This window comes from Mesoplodon densirostris, unplaced genomic scaffold, assembly GCF_025265405.1.
Source record: "Mesoplodon densirostris isolate mMesDen1 unplaced genomic scaffold, mMesDen1 primary haplotype scaffold_44, whole genome shotgun sequence".
Classification (NCBI taxonomy): Eukaryota; Metazoa; Chordata; class Mammalia; order Artiodactyla; family Ziphiidae; genus Mesoplodon; species Mesoplodon densirostris.
The window spans coordinates 896,705-918,726 of NW_026778198.1; positions in this window are offsets into that span (position 1 = coordinate 896,705).

The window sequence follows — 22,022 nt, forward strand, 5'->3', positions numbered from 1 at the left end:
ATAATGCATGGCCCCCATTCCATGGGTCCCAACTCTCCAGGTTGAAGGGAATATTACTACAGCTATAACATGTACAGGAAACCTAGAGAATGGACACACTGTGAATACGAAAGGTTTCTAAAACTCAACGAATAGTCCCTCTCCTGGTGCTCCAGTTTGACTTTCCAACTGCCTTACTATCAATCTCCCAACTTGGAGAGACAGGCCCTTTAACCTCCTGGTTTGCACAGGTTCCCAATTTGGCAGAGGATGGAAGGGACGAGGGAGAACCCATGAGAGAGTAGCTGTTAGGCATTTGGACGGGCACATGTCACTCTAATTTCCCGGAAGGAAGAAGAATTAACCAAAGTCTCAGCCACCCACCGGGAACCAGTATACGACATGATCCAAAATTTTGGACTTGCGTTCAGCTCCCAAAAAACGAGTTGAGAAATGGAGCTCAGGGGCACAGCAATTCACAAACTGGCAGAGTGATAAAGGACAACTATCATCCAAAAATCTGTTGAGGGAAGTCAACGAGGCGGACTTGAAAGCGAGGCAAAATAGCAGGAAACAGATTTCAAGAGGTATGTTGGAATCGCCTGTAAAGCACAGGAAGAGGGGCACAACTTGGACAATGATGCACTTGGCCAAAAAGGGCGTATGCGTTTTCTCCTGAATATATTCAGGAGAAAACGCATACGCCCTTTTTGGCCAAGCAAGCAAGCAGGCAATGCAAATCTGCACTACAAAGAAGTATCACTTCCCACCGGTCAAAAGGGACATCCACAAAATGTGTAAAAACCAGAAAGGCAAGACAGGCCCTGGAGAACAGGGAGCCTTGTTATGCTGATGGGCGGGATGTAAATTGCCAACTGCCTCACTGGAGGTGTGCATTGTGTTCCCTAAAACAAGTAAACAACAGAGCTACAGAGCCAAGGCCACTTCCAGTCTAGGGAATATACCTTGGGAAAACTGAAAATCAATAAGAAAGAGCCACCTCCAAATTTAGGGCTGCACTGACTACAAGAACCTCAACTTGGGTACACCTTAAATATCCCAGGAAATATAAAAATGGTTCAAAACATTGTGGTACTTACGTATGATGGAATATCCCTCAGCCATGAAATCAATGTCATAAGACCAGTAGCAGCAAAGTGAGTGCATTCAGGTACCATGATTCTAAGTGAAATAAGTCACAGAGAAAAAGAAACATCATAAGATATCACTTATGAAGATCCTGTAAACATGGCTACACGTGAACTGAGTTAGGAAAGAGAACAGAGTCTCACATTTAGAAAACACTCTTATGCCTGCATAAAGGGGAAGGAGAGGTTGGGTGATGCATAAAACCAGAGTTTGATATAAGCACAGGGACCGTTTCCAAAACCAACTTTGGAATAGACAAGACCTACACCTTCCTCAGTGAAAGAGACTCAAAACCCCATATTTCCCACAGAGGAATATATCTGACTAGTAAAAATCTAAAAACCTATGTATTGATATGTCTCCATAAGGGAATCAAGTGTGTCTAGAGTGGCATAAACATGGCAGCGAGAATCAGCTCAAACCCACAATAAAAAGGAATTTCAAAAGCAAAACCAAAAAACAGGGAAATTCTTTACACTTCTTTCAGGGTGTCTGAGGAAACCTGGAAAGACCCTATCTACAATGACAGCTGGATGTGGCATAAGGCTGGACACTTGGGACTGAGAGGATTGGTGAGATTGGGTGAGCAAATGCAGACCCTTTCAAGCAATAATGCATGGCCCCCATTCCATGGGTCCCAACTCTCCAGGTTGAAGGGAATATTACTACAGCTATAACATGTACAGGAAACCTAGAGAATGTACACACTGTGAATACGAAAGGTTTCTAAAACTCAACGAATAGTCCCTCTCCTGGTGCTCCAGTTTGACTTTCCAACTGCCTTACTATCAATCTCCCAACTTGGAGAGACAGGCCCTTTAACCTCCTGGTTTGCACAGGTTCCCAAATTGGCAGAGGATGGAAGGGACGAGGGAGAACCCATGAGAGAGTAGCTGTTAGGCATTTGGACGGGCACATGTCACTCTAATTTCCCGGCAGGAAGAAGAATTAACCAAAGTCTCAGCCACCCACCGGGAACCAGTATAGGACATGATCCAAAATTTTGGAGTGGCGTTCAGCTCCCAAAAAACGAGTTGAGAAATGGAGCTCAGGGGCACAGCAATTCACAAACTGGCAGAATGATAAAGGACAACTATCGTCCAAAAATCTGTTGAGGGAAGTCAACGAGGCGGACTTGAAAGCGAGGCAAAATAGCAGGAAACAGATTTCAAGAGGTACCTTGGAATCGCCTGTAAAGCACAGGAAGAGGGGCACAACTTGGACAATGATGCACTTGGCCAAAAAGGGCGTATGCGTTTTCTCCTGAATATATTCAGGAGAAAACGCATACGCCCTTTTTGGCCAAGCAAGCAAGCAGGCAATGCAAATCTGCACTACAAAGATGTATCACTTCCCACCTGTCAAAAGGGACATCCACAAAATGTGTAAAAACCAGAAAGGCAAGACAGGCCTTGGAGAACAGGGAGCCTTGTTATGCTGATGGGCGGGATGTAAATTGCCAACTGCCTCACTGGAGGAGTGCATTGTGTTCCCTAAAACAAGTAAACAACAGAGCTACAGAGCCAAGGCCACTTCCAGTCTAGGGAATATACCTTGGGAAAACTGAAAATCAATAAGAAAGAGCCACCTCCAAATTTAGGGCTGCACTGACTACAAAACCTCAACTTGGGTACACCTTAAATATCCCAGGAAATATAAAAATGGTTCAAAACATTGTGGTACTTACGTACGATGGAATATCCCTCAGCCATGACATCAATGTCATAAGACCAGTAGCAGCAAAGTGAGTGGATTCAGGTACGATGATTCTAAGTGAAATAAGTCACACAGAAAAAGAAACTTATCATAAGATATCACTTATGAAGATCCTGTAAACATGGCTACACGTGAACTGAGTTAGGAAAGAGAACAGAGTCTCACATTTAGAAAACACTCTTATGCCTGCATTAAGGGGATGGAGAGGTGGGGTGATGCATAAAACCAAAGTTTGATATAAGCACAGGGACCGTTCGAAAAACCAACTTTGGAATAGACAAGACCTACACCTTCCTCAGTGAAAGAGACTCAAAACCCCATATTTCCCGCAGAAGAATATATCTGACTAGTAAGAATCTTAAAACCTATGTATTGATATGACTCCATAAGGGAATCAAGTGTGTCTAGAGTGGCATAAACATGGCAGCGAAAATCAGCTCAAAGTCACTATAAAAAGGAATTTCAAAAGCAAAACCAAAAAACAGGGAAATTCTTTACAATTCCTTCAGGGTGTCTGAGGAAACCTGGAAAGACCCTATCTACAATGACAGCTGGATGTGGCATAAGGCTGGACACTTGGGACTGAGAGGATTGGTGAGATTGGGTGAGCAAATGCAGACCCTTTCAAGCAATAATGCATGGCCCCCATTCCATGGGTCCCAACTCTCCAGGTTGAAGGGAATATTACTACAGCTATAACATGTACAGGAAACCTAGAGAATGTACACACTGTGAATACGAAAGGTTTCTAAAACTCAACGAATAGTCCCTCTCCTGGTGCTCCAGTTTGACTTTCCAACTGCCTTACTATCAATCTCCCAACTTGGAGAGACAGGCCCTTTAACCTCCTGGTTTGCACAGGTTCCCAATTTGGCATAGGATGGAAGGGACGAGGGAGAACCCATGAGAGAGTAGCTGTTAGGCATTTGGACGGGCACATGTCACTCTAATTTCCCGGAAGGAAGAAGAATAAACCAAAGTCTCAGCCACCCACCGGGAACCAGTATAGGACATGATACAAAATTTTGGACTTGCGTTCAGCTCACAAAAAACGAGTTGAGAAATGGAGCTCAGGGGCACAGCAATTCACAAACCGGCAGAGTGATAAAGGACAACTATCGTCCAAAAATCTGTTGAGGGAAGTCAACGAGGCGGACTTGAAAGCGAGGCAAAATAGCAGGAAACAGATTTCAAGAGGTATGTTGGAATCGCCTGTAAAGCACAGGAAGAGGGGCACAACTTGGACAATGATGCACTTGGCCAAAAAGGGCGTATGCGTTTTCTCCTGAATATATTCAGGAGAAAACGCATACGCCCTTTTTGGCCAAGCAAGCAAGCAGGCAATGCAAATCTGCACTACAAAGAAGTATCACTTCCCACCGGTCAAAAGGGACATCCACAAAATGTGTAAAAACCAGAAAGGCAAGACAGGCCCTGGAGAACAGGGAGCCTTGTTATGCTGATGGGCGGGATGTAAATTGCCAACTGCGTCACTGGAGGAGTGCATTGTGTTCCCTAAAGCAAGTAAACAACAGAGCTACAGAGCCAAGGCCACTTCCAGTCTAGGGAATATACCTTGGGAAAACTGAAAATCAATAAGAAAGAGCCACCTCCAAATTTAGGGCTGCACTGACTACAAGAACCTCAACTTGGGTACACCTTAAATATCCCAGGAAATATAAAAATGGTTCAAAACTTTGTGGTACTTAAGTATGATGGAATATCCCTCAGCCATGAAATCAATGTCATAAGACCAGTAGCAGCAAAGTGAGTGCATTCAGGTACGATGATTCTAAGTGAAATAAGTCACACAGAAAAAGAAACATCATAAGATATCACTTATGAAGATCCTGTAAACATGGCTACACATGAACTGAGTTAGGAAAGAGAACAGAGACTCACATTTAGAAAACACTCTTATGCCTGCATAAAGGGAAAGGAGAGGTTGGGTGATGCATAAAACCAGAGTTTGATATAAGCACAGGGACCGTTTCCAAAACCAACTTTGGAATAGACAAGACCTACACCTTCCTCAGTGAAAGAGACTCAAAACCCCATATTTCCCACAGAGGAATATATCTGACTAGTAAGAATCTAAAAACCTATGTATTGATATGTCTCCATAAGGGAATCAAGTGTGTCTCGAGTGGCATAAACATGACAGCGAGAATCAGCTCAAACCCACTCTAAAAAGGAATTTCAAAAGCAAAACCAAAAAACAGGGAAATTCTTTACACTTCTTTCAGGGTGTCTGAGGAAACCTGGAAAGACCCTATCTACAATGACAGCTGGATGTGGCATAAGGCTGGACACTTGGGACTGAGAGGATTGGTGAGATTGGGTGAGCAAATGCAGACCCTTTCAAGCAATAATGCATGGCCCCCATTCCATGGGTCCCAACTCTCCAGGTTGAAGGGAATATTACTACAGCTATAACATGTACAGGAAACCTAGAGAATGTACACACTGTGAATACGAAAGTTTTCTAAAACTCAACGAATAGTCCCTCTCCTGGTGCTCCAGTTTGACTTTCCAACTGCCTTACTATCAATCTCCCAACTTGGAGAGACAGGCCGTTTAACCTCCTGGTTTGCACAGGTTCCCAAATTGGCAGACTATGGAAGGGACGAGGGAGAACCCATGAGAGAGTAGCTGTTAGGCATTTGGACGGGCACATGTCACTCTAATTTCCCGGCAGGAAGAAGAATTAACCAAAGTCTCAGCCACCCACCGGGAACCAGTATAGGACATGATCCAAAATTTTGGACTGGCGTTCAGCTCACAAAAAACGAGTTGAGAAATGGAGCTCAGGGGCACAGCAATTCACAAACTGGCAGAGTGATAAAGGACAACTATCGTCCAAAAATCTGTTGAGGGAAGTCAACGAGGCGGACTTGAAAGCGAGGCAAAATAGCAGGAAACAGATTTCAAGAGGTACCTTGGAATCGCCTGTAAAGCACAGGAAGAGGGGCACAACTTGGACCATGATGCACTTGGCCAAAAAGGGCGTATGCGTTTTCTCCTGAATATATTCAGGAGAAAACGCATACACCCTTTTTGGCCAAGCAAGCAAGCAGGCAATGCAAATCTGCACTACAAAGAAGTATCACTTCCCACCGGTCAAAAGGGACATCCACAAAATATGTAAAAACCAGAAAGGCAAGACAGGCCCTGGAGAACAGGGAGCCTTGTTATGCTGATGGGCGGGATGTAAATTGCCAACTGCGTCACTCGAGGAGTGCATTGTGTTCCCTAAAACAAGTAAACAACAGAGCTACAGAGCCAAGGCCACTTCCAGTCTAGGGAATATACCTTGGGAAAACTGAAAATCAATAAGAAAGAGCCACCTCGAAATTTAGGGCTGCACTGACTACAAGAACCTCAACTTGGGTACACCTTAAATATCCCAGGAAATATAAAAATGGTTCAAAACATTGTGGTACTTATGTATGATGGAATATCCCTCAGCCATGAAATCAATGTCATAAGACCAGTAGCAGCAAAGTGAGTGGATTCATGTACGATGATTCTAAGTGAAATAAGTCACACAGAAAAAGAAACTTATCATAAGATATCACTTATGAAGATCCTGTAAACATGGCTACACGTGAACTGAGTTAGGAAAGAGAACAGAGTCTCACATTTAGAAAACACTCTTATGCCTGCCTAAAGGGGATGGAGAGGTGGGGTGATGCATAAAACCAGAGTTTGATATAAGAACAGGGACCGTTCCAAAAACCAACTTTGGAATAGACAAGACCTACATCTTCCTCAGTGAAAGAGACTCAAAACCCCATATTTCCCGCAGAGGAATATATCTGACTAGTAAGAATCTTAAAATCTATGTATTGATATGACTCCATAAGGAGAACAAGTGTGTCTAGAGTGGCATAAACATGGCAGCGAGAATCAGCTCAAACCCACTATAAAAAGGAATTTCAAAAGCAAAACCAAAAAACAGGGAAATTCTTTACAATTCCTTCAGGGTGTCTGAGGAAACCTGGAAAGACCCTATCTACAATGACAGCTGGATGTGGCATAAGGCTGGACACTTGGGACTGAGAGGATTGGTGAGATTGGGTGAGCAAATGCAGACCCTTTCAAGCAATAATGCATGGCCCCCATTCCATGGGTCCCAACTCTCCAGGTTGAAGGGAATATTACTACAGCTATAACATGTACAGGAAACCTAGAGAATGTACACACTGTGAATACGAAAGGTTTCTAAAACTCAACGAATAGTCCCTCTCCTGGTGCTCCAGTTTGACTTTCCAACTGCCTTACTATCAATCTCCCAACTTGGAGAGACAGGCCCTTTAACCTCCTGGTTTGCACAGGTTCCCAATTTGGCAGAGGATGGAAGGGACGAGGGAGAACCCATGAGAGAGTAGCTGTTAGGCATTTGGACGGGCACATGTCACTCTAATTTCCCGGCAGGAAGAAGAATTAACCAAAGTCTCAGCCACCCATCAGGAACCAGTATAGGACATGATCCAAAATTTTGGACTTGCGTTCAGCTCACAAAAAACGAGTTGAGAAATGGAGCTCAGGGGCACAGCAATTCACAGACTGGCAGAGTGATAAAGGACAACTATCGTCCAAAAATCTGTTGAGGGAAGTCAACGAGGCGGACTTGAAAGCGAGGCAAAATAGCAGGAAACAGATTTCAAGAGGTACCTTGGAATCGCCTGTAAAGCACAGGAAGAGGGGCACAACTTGGACAATGATGCACTTGGCCAAAAAGGGCGTATGCGTTTTCTCCTGAATATATTCAGGAGAAAACGCATACGCACTTTTTGGCCAAGCAAGCAAGCAGGCAATGCAAATCTGCACTACAAAGAAGTATCACTTCCCACCGGTCAAAAGGGACATCCACAAAATGTGTAAAAACCATAAAGGCAAGACAGGCCCTGGAGAACAGGGAGCCTTGTTATGCTGATGGGCGGGATGTAATTTGCCAACTGCGTCACTCGAGGAGTGCATTGTGTTCCCTAAAACAAGTAAACAACAGAGCTACAGAGCCAAGGCCACTTCCAGTCTAGGGAATATACCTTGGGAAAACTGAAAATCAATAAGAAAGAGCCACCTCCAAATTTAGGGCTGCACTGACTACAAGAACCTCAACTTGGGTACACCTTAAATATCCCAGGAAATATAAAAATGGTTCAAAACATTGTGGTACTTACGTACGATGGAATATCCCTCAGCCATGAAATCAATGTCATAAGACCAGTAGCAGCAAAGTGAGTGGATTCAGGTACGATGATTCTAAGTGAAATAAGTCACACAGAAAAAGAAACTTATCATAAGATATCACTTATGAAGATCCTGTAAACATGGCTACACGTGAACTGAGTTAGGAAAGAGAACAGAGTCTCACATTTAGAAAACACTCTTGTGCCTGCCTAAAGGGGATGGAGAGGTGGGGTGATGCATAAAACCAGAGTTTGATATAAGCACAGGGACCGTTCCAAAAACCAACTTTGGAATAGACAAGACCTACACCTTCCTCAGTGAAAGAGACTCAAAACCCCATATTTCCCGCAGAGGAATATATCTGACTAGTAAGAATCTTAAAATCTATGTATTGATATGACTCCATAAGGAGAACAAGTGTGTCTAGAGTGGCATAAACATGGCAGCGAGAATCAGCTCAAACCCACTATAAAAAGGAATTTCAAAAGCAAAACCAAAAAACAGGGAAATTCTTTACAATTCCTTCAGGGTGTCTGAGGAAACCTGGAAAGACCCTATCTACAATGACAGCTGGATGTGGCATAAGGCTGGACACTTGGGACTGAGAGGATTGGTGAGATTGGGTGAGCAAATGCAGACCCTTTCAAGCAATAATGCATGGCCCCCATTCCATGGGTCCCAACTCTCCAGGTTGGAGGGAATATTACTACAGCTATAACATGTACAGAAAACCTAGAGAATGGACACACTGTGAATACGAAAGGTTTCTAAAACTCAACGAATAGTCCCTCTCCTGGTGCTCCAGTTTGACTTTCCAACTGCCTTACTATCAATCTCCCAACTTGGAGAGACAGGCCCTTTAACCTCCTGGTTTGCACAGGTTCCCAATTTGGCAGAGGATGGAAGGGACGAGGGAGAACCCATGAGAGAGTAGCTGTTAGGCATTTGGACGGGCACATGTCACTCTAATTTCCCGGAAGGAAGAAGAATTAACCAAAGTCTCAGCCACCCACCGGGAACCAGTATAGGACATGATCCAAAATTTTGGACTTGCGTTCAGCTCACAAAAAACGAGTTGAGAAATGGAGCTCAGGGGCACAGCAATTCACAAACTGGCAGAGTGATAAAGGACAACTATCGTCCAAAAATCTGTTGAGGGAAGTCAACGAGGCAGACTTGAAAGCGAGGCAAAATAGCAGGAAACAGATTTCAAGAGGTACGTTGGAATCGCCTGTAAAGCACAGGAAGAGGGGCACAACTTGGACAATGATGCACTTGGCCAAAAAGGGCGTATGCGTTTTCTCCTGAATATATTCAGGAGAAAACACATACGCCCTTTTTGGCCAAGCAAGCAAGCAGGCAATGCAAATCTGCACTACAAAGAAGTATCACTTCCCACCGGTCAAAAGGGACATCCACAAAATGTGTAAAAACCATAAAGGCAAGACAGGCCCTGGAGAACAGGGAGCCTTGTTATGCTGATGGGCGGGATGTAAATTGCCAACTGCGTCACTCGAGGAGTGCATTGTGTTCCCTAAAACAAGTAAACAACAGAGCTACAGAGCCAAGGCCACTTCCAGTCTAGGGAATATACCTTGGGAAAACTGAAAATCAATAAGAAAGAGCCACCTCCAAATTTAGGGCTGCACTGACTACAAGAACCTCAACTTGGGTACACCTTAAATATGCCAGGAAATATAAAAATGGTTCAAAACATTGTGGTACTTACGTACGATGGAATATCCCTCAGCCATGAAATCAATGTCATAAGACCAGTAGCAGCAAAGTGAGTGGATTCAGGTACGATGATTCTAAGTGAAATAAGTCACACAGAAAAAGAAACTTATCATAAGATATCACTTATGAAGATCCTGTAAACATGGATACACGTGAACTGAGTTAGGAAAGAGAACAGAGTCTCACATTTAGAAAACACTCTTATGCATGCATTAAGGGGATGGAGAGGTGGGGTGATGCATAAAACCAGAGTTTGATATAAGCACAGGGACCGTTCCAAAAACCAACTTTGGAATAGACAAGACCTACACCTTCCTCAGTGAAAGAGACTCAAAACCCCATATTTCCCGCAGAGGAATATATCTGACTAGTAAGAATCTTAAAACCTATGTATTGATATGACTCCATAAGGCAAACAAGTGTGTCTAGAGTGGCATAAACATGGCAGCGAGAATCAGCTCAAACTCACTATAAAAAGGAATTTCAAAAGCAAAACCAAAAAACAGGGAAATTCTTTACAATTCCTTCAGGGTGTCTGAGGAAACCTGGAAAGACCCTATCTACAATGACAGCTGGATGTGGCATAAGGCTGGACACTTGGGACTGAGAGGATTGGTGAGATTGCGTGAGCAAATGCAGACCCTTTCAAGCAATAATGCATGGCCCCCATTCCATGGGTCCCAACTCTCCAGGTTCAAGGGAATATTACTACAGCTATAACATGTACAGGAAACCTAGAGAATGGACACACTGTGAATACGAAAGGTTTCTAAAACTCAACGAATAGTCCCTCTCCTGGTGGTCCAGTTTGACTTTCCAACTGCCTTACTATCAATCTCCCAACTTGGAGAGACAGGCCCTTTAACCTCCTGGTTTGCACAGGTTCCCAATTTCGCAGAGGATGGAAGGGACGAGGGAGAACCCATGAGAGAGTAGCTGTTAGGCATTTGGACGGGCACATGTCACTCTAATTTCCCGGCAGGAAGAAGAATTAACCAAAGTCTCAGCCACCCACCGGGAACCAGTATAGGACATGATCCAAAATTTTGGACTGGCGTTCAGCTCACAAAAAACGAGTTGAGAAATGGAGCTCAGGGGCACAGCAATTCACAAACTGGCAGAGTGATAAAGGACAACTATCGTCCAAAAATCTGTTGAGGGAAGTCAACGAGGCGGACTTGAAAGTGAGGCAAAATAGCACGAAACAGATTTCAAGAGGTACCTTGGAATCGCCTGTAAAGCACAGGAAGAGGGGCACAACTTGGACAATGATGCACTTGGCCAAAAAGGGAGTATGCGTTTTCTCCTGAATATATTCAGGAGAAAACGCATACTCCCTTTTTGGCCAAGCAAGCAAGCGGGCAATGCAAATCTGCACTACAAAGAAGTATCACTTCCCACCGGTCAAAAGGGACATCCACAAAATGTGTAAAAACCAGAAAGGCAAGACAGGCCCTGGAGAACAGGGAGCCTTGTTATGCTGATGGGCGGGATGTAAATTGACAACTGCCTCACTGGAGAAGTGCATTGTGTTCCCTAAAACAAGTAAACAACAGAGCTACAGAGCCAAGGCCACTTCCTGTCTAGGGAATATACCTTGGGAAAACTGAAAATCAATAAGAAAGAGCCACCTCCAAATTTAGGGCTGCACTGACTACAAGAACCTCAACTTGGGTACACCTTAAATATCCCAGGAAATATAAAAATGGTTCAAAACATTGTGGTACTTACGTACGATGGAATATCCCTCAGCCATGAAATCAATGTCATAAGACCAGTAGCAGCAAAGTGAGTGCATTCAGGTACGATGATTCTAAGTGAAATAAGTCACACAGAAAAAGAAACTTATCTTAAGATATCACTTATGAAGATCCTGTAAACATGGCTACACGTGAACTGAGTTAGGAAAGAGAACAGAGTCTCACATTTAGAAAACACTCTTATGCCTGCCTAAAGGGGATGGAGAGGTGGGGTGATGCATAAAACCAGAGTTTGATATAAGAACAGGGACCGTTCCAAAAACCAACTTTGGAATAGACAAGACCTACATCTTCCTCAGTGAAAGAGACTCAAAACCCCATATTTCCCGCAGAGGAATATATCTGACTAGTAAGAATCTTAAAATCTATGTATTGATATGACTCCATAAGGAGAACAAGTGTGTCTAGAGTGGCATAAACATGGCAGCGAGAATCAGCTCAAACCCACTATAAAAAGGAATTTCAAAAGCAAAACCAAAAAACAGGGAAATTCTTTACAATTCCTTCAGGGTGTCTGAGGAAACCTGGAAAGACCCTATCTACAATGACAGCTGGATGTGGCATAAGGCTGGACACTTGGGACTGAGAGGATTGGTGAGATCGGGTGAGCAAATGCAGACCCTTTCAAGCAATAATGCATGGCCCCCATTCCATGGGTCCCAACTCTCCAGGTTGAAGGGAATATTACTACAGCTATAACATGTACAGGAAACCTAGAGAATGGACACACTGTGAATACGAAAGGTTTCTAAAACTCAACGAATAGTCCCTCTCCTGGTGCTCCAGTTTGACTTTCCAACTGCCTTACTATCAATCTCCCAACTTGGAGAGACAGGCCCTTTAACCTCCTGGTTTGCACAGGTTCCCAATTTGGCAGAGGATGGAAGGGACGAGGGAGAACCCATGAGAGAGTAGCTGTTAGGCATTTGGACGGGCACATGTCACTCTAATTTCCCGGAAGGAAGAAGAATTAACCAAAGTCTCAGCCACCCACCGGGAACCAGTATACGACATGATCCAAAATTTTGGACTTGCGTTCAGCTCCCAAAAAACGAGTTGAGAAATGGAGCTCAGGGGCACAGCAATTCACAAACTGGCAGAGTGATAAAGGACAACTATCATCCAAAAATCTGTTGAGGGAAGTCAACGAGGCGGACTTGAAAGCGAGGCAAAATAGCAGGAAACAGATTTCAAGAGGTATGTTGGAATCGCCTGTAAAGCACAGGAAGAGGGGCACAACTTGGACAATGATGCACTTGGCCAAAAAGGGCGTATGCGTTTTCTCCTGAATATATTCAGGAGAAAACGCATACGCCCTTTTTGGCCAAGCAAGCAAGCAGGCAATGCAAATCTGCACTACAAAGAAGTATCACTTCCCACCGGTCAAAAGGGACATCCACAAAATGTGTAAAAACCAGAAAGGCAAGACAGGCCCTGGAGAACAGGGAGCCTTGTTATGCTGATGGGCGGGATGTAAATTGCCAACTGCCTCACTGGAGGTGTGCATTGTGTTCCCTAAAACAAGTAAACAACAGAGCTACAGAGCCAAGGCCACTTCCAGTCTAGGGAATATACCTTGGGAAAACTGAAAATCAATAAGAAAGAGCCACCTCCAAATTTAGGGCTGCACTGACTACAAGAACCTCAACTTGGGTACACCTTAAATATCCCAGGAAATATAAAAATGGTTCAAAACATTGTGGTACTTACGTATGATGGAATATCCCTCAGCCATGAAATCAATGTCATAAGACCAGTAGCAGCAAAGTGAGTGCATTCAGGTACCATGATTCTAAGTGAAATAAGTCACAGAGAAAAAGAAACATCATAAGATATCACTTATGAAGATCCTGTAAACATGGCTACACGTGAACTGAGTTAGGAAAGAGAACAGAGTCTCACATTTAGAAAACACTCTTATGCCTGCATAAAGGGGAAGGAGAGGTTGGGTGATGCATAAAACCAGAGTTTGATATAAGCACAGGGACCGTTTCCAAAACCAACTTTGGAATAGACAAGACCTACACCTTCCTCAGTGAAAGAGACTCAAAACCCCATATTTCCCACAGAGGAATATATCTGACTAGTAAAAATCTAAAAACCTATGTATTGATATGTCTCCATAAGGGAATCAAGTGTGTCTAGAGTGGCATAAACATGGCAGCGAGAATCAGCTCAAACCCACAATAAAAAGGAATTTCAAAAGCAAAACCAAAAAACAGGGAAATTCTTTACACTTCTTTCAGGGTGTCTGAGGAAACCTGGAAAGACCCTATCTACAATGACAGCTGGATGTGGCATAAGGCTGGACACTTGGGACTGAGAGGATTGGTGAGATTGGGTGAGCAAATGCAGACCCTTTCAAGCAATAATGCATGGCCCCCATTCCATGGGTCCCAACTCTCCAGGTTGAAGGGAATATTACTACAGCTATAACATGTACAGGAAACCTAGAGAATGTACACACTGTGAATACGAAAGGTTTCTAAAACTCAACGAATAGTCCCTCTCCTGGTGCTCCAGTTTGACTTTCCAACTGCCTTACTATCAATCTCCCAACTTGGAGAGACAGGCCCTTTAACCTCCTGGTTTGCACAGGTTCCCAAATTGGCAGAGGATGGAAGGGACGAGGGAGAACCCATGAGAGAGTAGCTGTTAGGCATTTGGACGGGCACATGTCACTCTAATTTCCCGGCAGGAAGAAGAATTAACCAAAGTCTCAGCCACCCACCGGGAACCAGTATAGGACATGATCCAAAATTTTGGAGTGGCGTTCAGCTCCCAAAAAACGAGTTGAGAAATGGAGCTCAGGGGCACAGCAATTCACAAACTGGCAGAATGATAAAGGACAACTATCGTCCAAAAATCTGTTGAGGGAAGTCAACGAGGCGGACTTGAAAGCGAGGCAAAATAGCAGGAAACAGATTTCAAGAGGTACCTTGGAATCGCCTGTAAAGCACAGGAAGAGGGGCACAACTTGGACAATGATGCACTTGGCCAAAAAGGGCGTATGCGTTTTCTCCTGAATATATTCAGGAGAAAACGCATACGCCCTTTTTGGCCAAGCAAGCAAGCAGGCAATGCAAATCTGCACTACAAAGATGTATCACTTCCCACCTGTCAAAAGGGACATCCACAAAATGTGTAAAAACCAGAAAGGCAAGACAGGTCTTGGAGAACAGGGAGCCTTGTTATGCTGATGGGCGGGATGTAAATTGCCAACTGCCTCACTGGAGGAGTGCATTGTGTTCCCTAAAACAAGTAAACAACAGAGCTACAGAGCCAAGGCCACTTCCAGTCTAGGGAATATACCTTGGGAAAACTGAAAATCAATAAGAAAGAGCCACCTCCAAATTTAGGGCTGCACTGACTACAAAACCTCAACTTGGGTACACCTTAAATATCCCAGGAAATATAAAAATGGTTCAAAACATTGTGGTACTTACGTACGATGGAATATCCCTCAGCCATGACATCAATGTCATAAGACCAGTAGCAGCAAAGTGAGTGGATTCAGGTACGATGATTCTAAGTGAAATAAGTCACACAGAAAAAGAAACTTATCATAAGATATCACTTATGAAGATCCTGTAAACATGGCTACACGTGAACTGAGTTAGGAAAGAGAACAGAGTCTCACATTTAGAAAACACTCTTATGCCTGCATTAAGGGGATGGAGAGGTGGGGTGATGCATAAAACCAAAGTTTGATATAAGCACAGGGACCGTTCGAAAAACCAACTTTGGAATAGACAAGACCTACACCTTCCTCAGTGAAAGAGACTCAAAACCCCATATTTCCCGCAGAAGAATATATCTGACTAGTAAGAATCTTAAAACCTATGTATTGATATGACTCCATAAGGGAATCAAGTGTGTCTAGAGTGGCATAAACATGGCAGCGAAAATCAGCTCAAAGTCACTATAAAAAGGAATTTCAAAAGCAAAACCAAAAAACAGGGAAATTCTTTACAATTCCTTCAGGGTGTCTGAGGAAACCTGGAAAGACCCTATCTACAATGACAGCTGGATGTGGCATAAGGCTGGACACTTGGGACTGAGAGGATTGGTGAGATTGGGTGAGCAAATGCAGACCCTTTCAAGCAATAATGCATGGCCCCCATTCCATGGGTCCCAACTCTCCAGGTTGAAGGGAATATTACTACAGCTATAACATGTACAGGAAACCTAGAGAATGTACACACTGTGAATACGAAAGGTTTCTAAAACTCAACGAATAGTCCCTCTCCTGGTGCTCCAGTTTGACTTTCCAACTGCCTTACTATCAATCTCCCAACTTGGAGAGACAGGCCCTTTAACCTCCTGGTTTGCACAGGTTCCCAATTTGGCATAGGATGGAAGGGACGAGGGAGAACCCATGAGAGAGTAGCTGTTAGGCATTTGGACGGGCACATGTCACTCTAATTTCCCGGAAGGAAGAAGAATAAACCAAAGTCTCAGCCACCCACCGGGAACCAGTATAGGACATGATACAAAATTTTGGACTTGCGTTCAGCTCACAAAAAACGAGTTGAGAAATGGAGCTCAGGGGCACAGCAATTCACAAACCGGCAGAGTGATAAAGGACAACTATCGTCCAAAAATCTGTTGAGGGAAGTCAACGAGGCGGACTTGAAAGCGAGGCAAAATAGCAGGAAACAGATTTCAAGAGGTATGTTGGAATCGCCTGTAAAGCACAGGAAGAGGGGCACAACTTGGACAATGATGCACTTGGCCAAAAAGGGCGTATGCGTTTTCTCCTGAATATATTCAGGAGAAAACGCATACGCCCTTTTTGGCCAAGCAAGCAAGCAGGCAATGCAAATCTGCACTACAAAGAAGTATCACTTCCCACCGGTCAAAAGGGACATCCACAAAATGTGTAAAAACCAGAAAGGCAAGACAGGCCCTGGAGAACAGGGAGCCTTGTTATGCTGATGGGCGGGATGTAAATTGCCAACTGCGTCACTGGAGGAGTGCATTGTGTTCCCTAAAGCAAGTAAACAACAGAGCTACAGAGCCAAGGCCACTTCCAGTCTAGGGAATATACCTTGGGAAAACTGAAAATCAATAAGAAAGAGCCACCTCCAAATTTAGGGCTGCACTGACTACAAGAACCTCAACTTGGGTACACCTTAAATATCCCAGGAAATATAAAAATGGTTCAAAACTTTGTGGTACTTAAGTATGATGGAATATCCCTCAGCCATGAAATCAATGTCATAAGACCAGTAGCAGCAAAGTGAGTGCATTCAGGTACGATGATTCTAAGTGAAATAAGTCACACAGAAAAAGAAACATCATAAGATATCACTTATGAAGATCCTGTAAACATGGCTACACATGAACTGAGTTAGGAAAGAGAACAGAGACTCACATTTAGAAAACACTCTTATGCCTGCATAAAGGGAAAGGAGAGGTTGGGTGATGCATAAAACCAGAGTTTGATATAAGCACAGGGACCGTTTCCAAAACCAACTTTGGAATAGACAAGACCTACACCTTCCTCAGTGAAAGAGACTCAAAACCCCATATTTCCCACAGAGGAATATATCTGACTAGTAAGAATCTAAAAACCTATGTATTGATATGTCTCCATAAGGGAATCAAGTGTGTCTAGAGTGGCATAAACATGACAGCGAGAATCAGCTCAAACCCACTCTAAAAAGGAATTTCAAAAGCAAAACCAAAAAACAGGGAAATTCTTTACACTTCTTTCAGGGTGTCTGAGGAAACCTGGAAAGACCCTATCTACAATGACAGCTGGATGTGGCATAAGGCTGGACACTTGGGACTGAGAGGATTGGTGAGATTGGGTGAGCAAATGCAGACCCTTTCAAGCAATAATGCATGGCCCCCATTCCATGGGTCCCAACTCTCCAGGTTCAAGGGAATATTACTACAGCTATAACATGTACAGGAAACCTAGAGAATGTACACACTGTGAATACGAAAGTTTTCTAAAACTCAACGAATAGTCCCTCTCCTGGTGCTCCAGTTTGACTTTCCAACTGCCTTACTATCAATCTCCCAACTTGGAGAGACAGGCCGTTTAACCTCCTGGTTTGCACAGGTTCCCAAATTGGCAGACTATGGAAGGGACGAGGGAGAACCCATGAGAGAGTAGCTGTTAGGCATTTGGACGGGCACATGTCACTCTAATTTCCCGGCAGGAAGAAGAATTAACCAAAGTCTCAGCCACCCACCGGGAACCAGTATAGGACATGATCCAAAATTTTGGACTGGCGTTCAGCTCACAAAAAACGAGTTGAGAAATGGAGCTCAGGGGCACAGCAATTCACAAACTGGCAGAGTGATAAAGGACAACTATCGTCCAAAAATCTGTTGAGGGAAGTCAACGAGGCGGACTTGAAAGCGAGGCAAAATAGCAGGAAACAGATTTCAAGAGGTACCTTGGAATCGCCTGTAAAGCACAGGAAGAGGGGCACAACTTGGACCATGATGCACTTGGCCAAAAAGGGCGTATGCGTTTTCTCCTGAATATATTCAGGAGAAAACGCATACACCCTTTTTGGCCAAGCAAGCAAGCAGGCAATGCAAATCTGCACTACAAAGAAGTATCACTTCCCACCGGTCAAAAGGGACATCCACAAAATATGTAAAAACCAGAAAGGCAAGACAGGCCCTGGAGAACAGGGAGCCTTGTTATGCTGATGGGCGGGATGTAAATTGCCAACTGCGTCACTCGAGGAGTGCATTGTGTTCCCTAAAACAAGTAAACAACAGAGCTACAGAGCCAAGGCCACTTCCAGTCTAGGGAATATACCTTGGGAAAACTGAAAATCAATAAGAAAGAGCCACCTCGAAATTTAGGGCTGCACTGACTACAAGAACCTCAACTTGGGTACACCTTAAATATCCCAGGAAATATAAAAATGGTTCAAAACATTGTGGTACTTATGTATGATGGAATATCCCTCAGCCATGAAATCAATGTCATAAGACCAGTAGCAGCAAAGTGAGTGGATTCATGTACGATGATTCTAAGTGAAATAAGTCACACAGAAAAAGAAACTTATCATAAGATATCACTTATGAAGATCCTGTAAACATGGCTACACGTGAACTGAGTTAGGAAAGAGAACAGAGTCCCACATTTAGAAAACACTCTTATGCCTGCATAAAGGGGAAGGAGAGGTTGGGTGATGCATAAAACCAGAGTTTGATATAAGCACAGGGACCGTTTCCAAAACCAACTTTGGAATAGACAAGACCTACACCTTCCTCAGTGAAAGAGACTCAAAACCCCATATTTCCCACAGAGGAATATATCTGACTAGTAAGAATCTAAAAACCTATGTATTGATATGTCTCCATAAGGGAATCAAGTGTGTCTAGAGTGGCATAAACATGGCAGCGAGAATCAGCTCAAACCCACTATAAAAAGGAATTTCAAAAGCAAAACCAAAAAACAGGGAAATTCTTTACACTTCTTTCAGGGTGTGTGAGGAAACCTGGAAAGACCCTATCTACAATGACAGCTGGATGTGGCATAAGGCTGGACACTTGGGACTGAGAGGATTGGTGAGATTGGGTGAGCAAATGCAGACCCTTTCAAGCAATAATGCATGGCCCCCATTCCATAGGTCCCAACTCTCCAGGTTGAAGGGAATATTACAACAGCTATAACATGTACAGGAAACCTAGAGAATGTACACACTGTGAATACGAAAGGTTTCTAAAACTCAACGAATATTCCCTCTCCTGGTGCTCCAGTTTGACTTTCCAACTGCCTTACTATCAATCTCCCAACTTGGAGAGACAGGCCCTTTAACCTCCTGGTTTGCACAGGTTCCAAATTTGGCAGAGGATGGAAGGGACGAGGGAGAACCCATGAGAGAGTAGCTGTTAGGCATTTGGACGGGCACATGTCACTCTAATTTCCCGGCAGGAAGAAGAATTAACCAAAGTCTCAGCCACCCACCGGGAACCAGTATAGGACATGATCCAAAATTTTGGAGTGGCGTTCAGCTCACAAAAAACGAGTTGAGAAATGGAGCTCAGGGGCACAGCTATTCACAAACTGGCAGAATGATAAAGGACAACTATCGTCCAAAAATCTGTTGAGGGAAGTCAACGAGGCGGACTTGAAAGCGAGGCAAAATAGCAGGAAACAGATTTCAAGAGGTACCTTGGAATCGCCTGTAAAGCACAGGAAGAGGGGCACAATTTGGACAATGATGCACTTGGCCAAAAAGGGCGTATGCGTTTTCTCCTGAATATATTCAGGAGAAAACGCATACGCCCTTTTTGGCCAAGCAAGCAAGCAGGCAATGCAAATCTGCACTACAAAGAAGTATCACTTCCCACCGGTCAAAAGGGACATCCACAAAATGTGTAAAAATCAGAAAGGCAAGACAGGCCCTGGAGAACAGGGAGCCTTGTTATGCTGATGGGCGGGATGTAAATTGCCAACTGCCTCACTGGAGGAGTGCATTGTGTTCCCTAAAACAAGTAAACAACAGAGCTACAGAGCCAAGGCCACATCCAGTCTAGGGAATATACCTTGGGAAAACTGAAAATCAATAAGAAAGAGCCACCTCCAAATTTAGGGCTGCACTGACTACAAGAACCTCAACTTGGGTACACCTTAAATATCCCAGGAAATATAAAAATGGTTCAAAACATTGTGGTACTTACGTACGATGGAATATTCCTCAGCTATGACATCAATGTCATAAGACCAGTAGCAGCAAAGTGAGTGGATTCAGGTACGATGATTCTAAGTGAAATAAGTCACACAGAAAAAGAAACTTATCATAAGATATCACTTATGAAGATCCTGTAAACATGGCTACACGTGAACTGAGTTAGGAAAGAGAACAGAGTCTCACATTTAGAAAACACTCTTATGCCTGCATAAAGGGGAAGGAGAGGTGGGGTGATGCATAAAACCAGAGTTTGATATAAGCACAGGGAGCGTTCGAAAAACCAACTTTGGAATAGACAAGACCTACACCTTCCTCAGTGAAAGAGACTCAAAATCCCATATTTCCCGCAGAAGAATATATCTGACTAGTAAGAATCTTAAAACCTATGTATTGATATGACTCCATAAGGGAATCAAGTGTGTCTAGAGTGGCATAAACATGGCAGCGACAATCAGCTCAAACTCACTATAAAAAGGAATTTCAAAAGCAAAACCAAAAAACAGGGAAATTCTTTACAATTCCTTCAGGGTGTCTGAGGAAACCTGGAAAGACCCTATCTACAATGACAGCTGGATGTGGCATAAGGCTGGACACTTGGGACTGAGAGAATTGGTGAGATTGCGTGAGCAAATGCAGACCCTTTCAAGCAATAATGCATGGCCCCCATTCCATGGGTCCCAACTCTCCAGGTTCAAGGGAATATTACTACAGCTATAACATGTACAGGAAACCTAGAGAATGGACACACTGTGAATACGAAAGGTTTCTAAAACTCAACGAATAGTCCCTCTCCTGGTGCTCCAGTTTGACTTTCCAACTGCCTTACTATCAATCTCCCAACTTGGAGAGACAGGCCCTTTAACCTCCTGGTTTGCACAGGTTCCCAATTTGGCAGAGGATGGAAGGGACGAGGGAGAACCCATGAGAGAGTAGCTGTTAGGCATTTGGACGGGCACATGTCACTCTAATTTCCCGGCAGGAAGAAGAATTAACCACAGTCTCAGCCACCCACCGGGAACCAGTATAGGACATGATCCAAAATTTTGGACTTGCGTTCAGCTCACAAAAAACGAGTTGAGAAATGGAGCTCAGGGGCACAGCAATTCACAAACTGGCAGAGTGATAAAGGACAACTATCGTCCAAAAATCTGTTGAGGGAAGTCAACGAGGCGGACTTGAAAGCGAGGCAAAATAGCAGGAAACAGATTTCAAGAGGTACCTTGGAATCGCCTGTAAAGCACAGGAAGAGGGGCACAACTTGGACAATGATGCACTTGGCCAAAAAGGGCGTATGCGTTTTCTTCTGAATATATTCAGGAGAAAACGCATACGCCCTTTTTGGCCAAGCAAGCAAGCAGGCAATGCAAATCTGCACTACAAAGAAGTATCACTTCCCACCGGTCAAAAGGGACATCCACAAAATGTGTAAAAACCATAAAGGCAAGACAGGCCCTGGAGAACAGGGAGCCTTGTTATGCTGATGGGCGGGATGTAATTTGCCAACTGCGTCACTCGAGGAGTGCATTGTGTTCCCTAAAACAAGTAAACAACAGAGCTACAGAGCCAAGGCCACTTCCAGTCTAGGGAATATACCTTGGGAAAACTGAAAATCAATAAGAAAGAGCCACCTCCAAATTTAGGGCTGCACTGACTACAAGAACCTCAACTTGGGTACACCTTAAATATCCCAGGAAATATAAAAATGGTTCAAAACATTGTGGTACTTACGTACGATGGAATATCCCTCAGCCATGAAATCAATGTCATAAGACCAGTAGCAGCAAAGTGAGTGGATTCAGGTACGATGATTCTA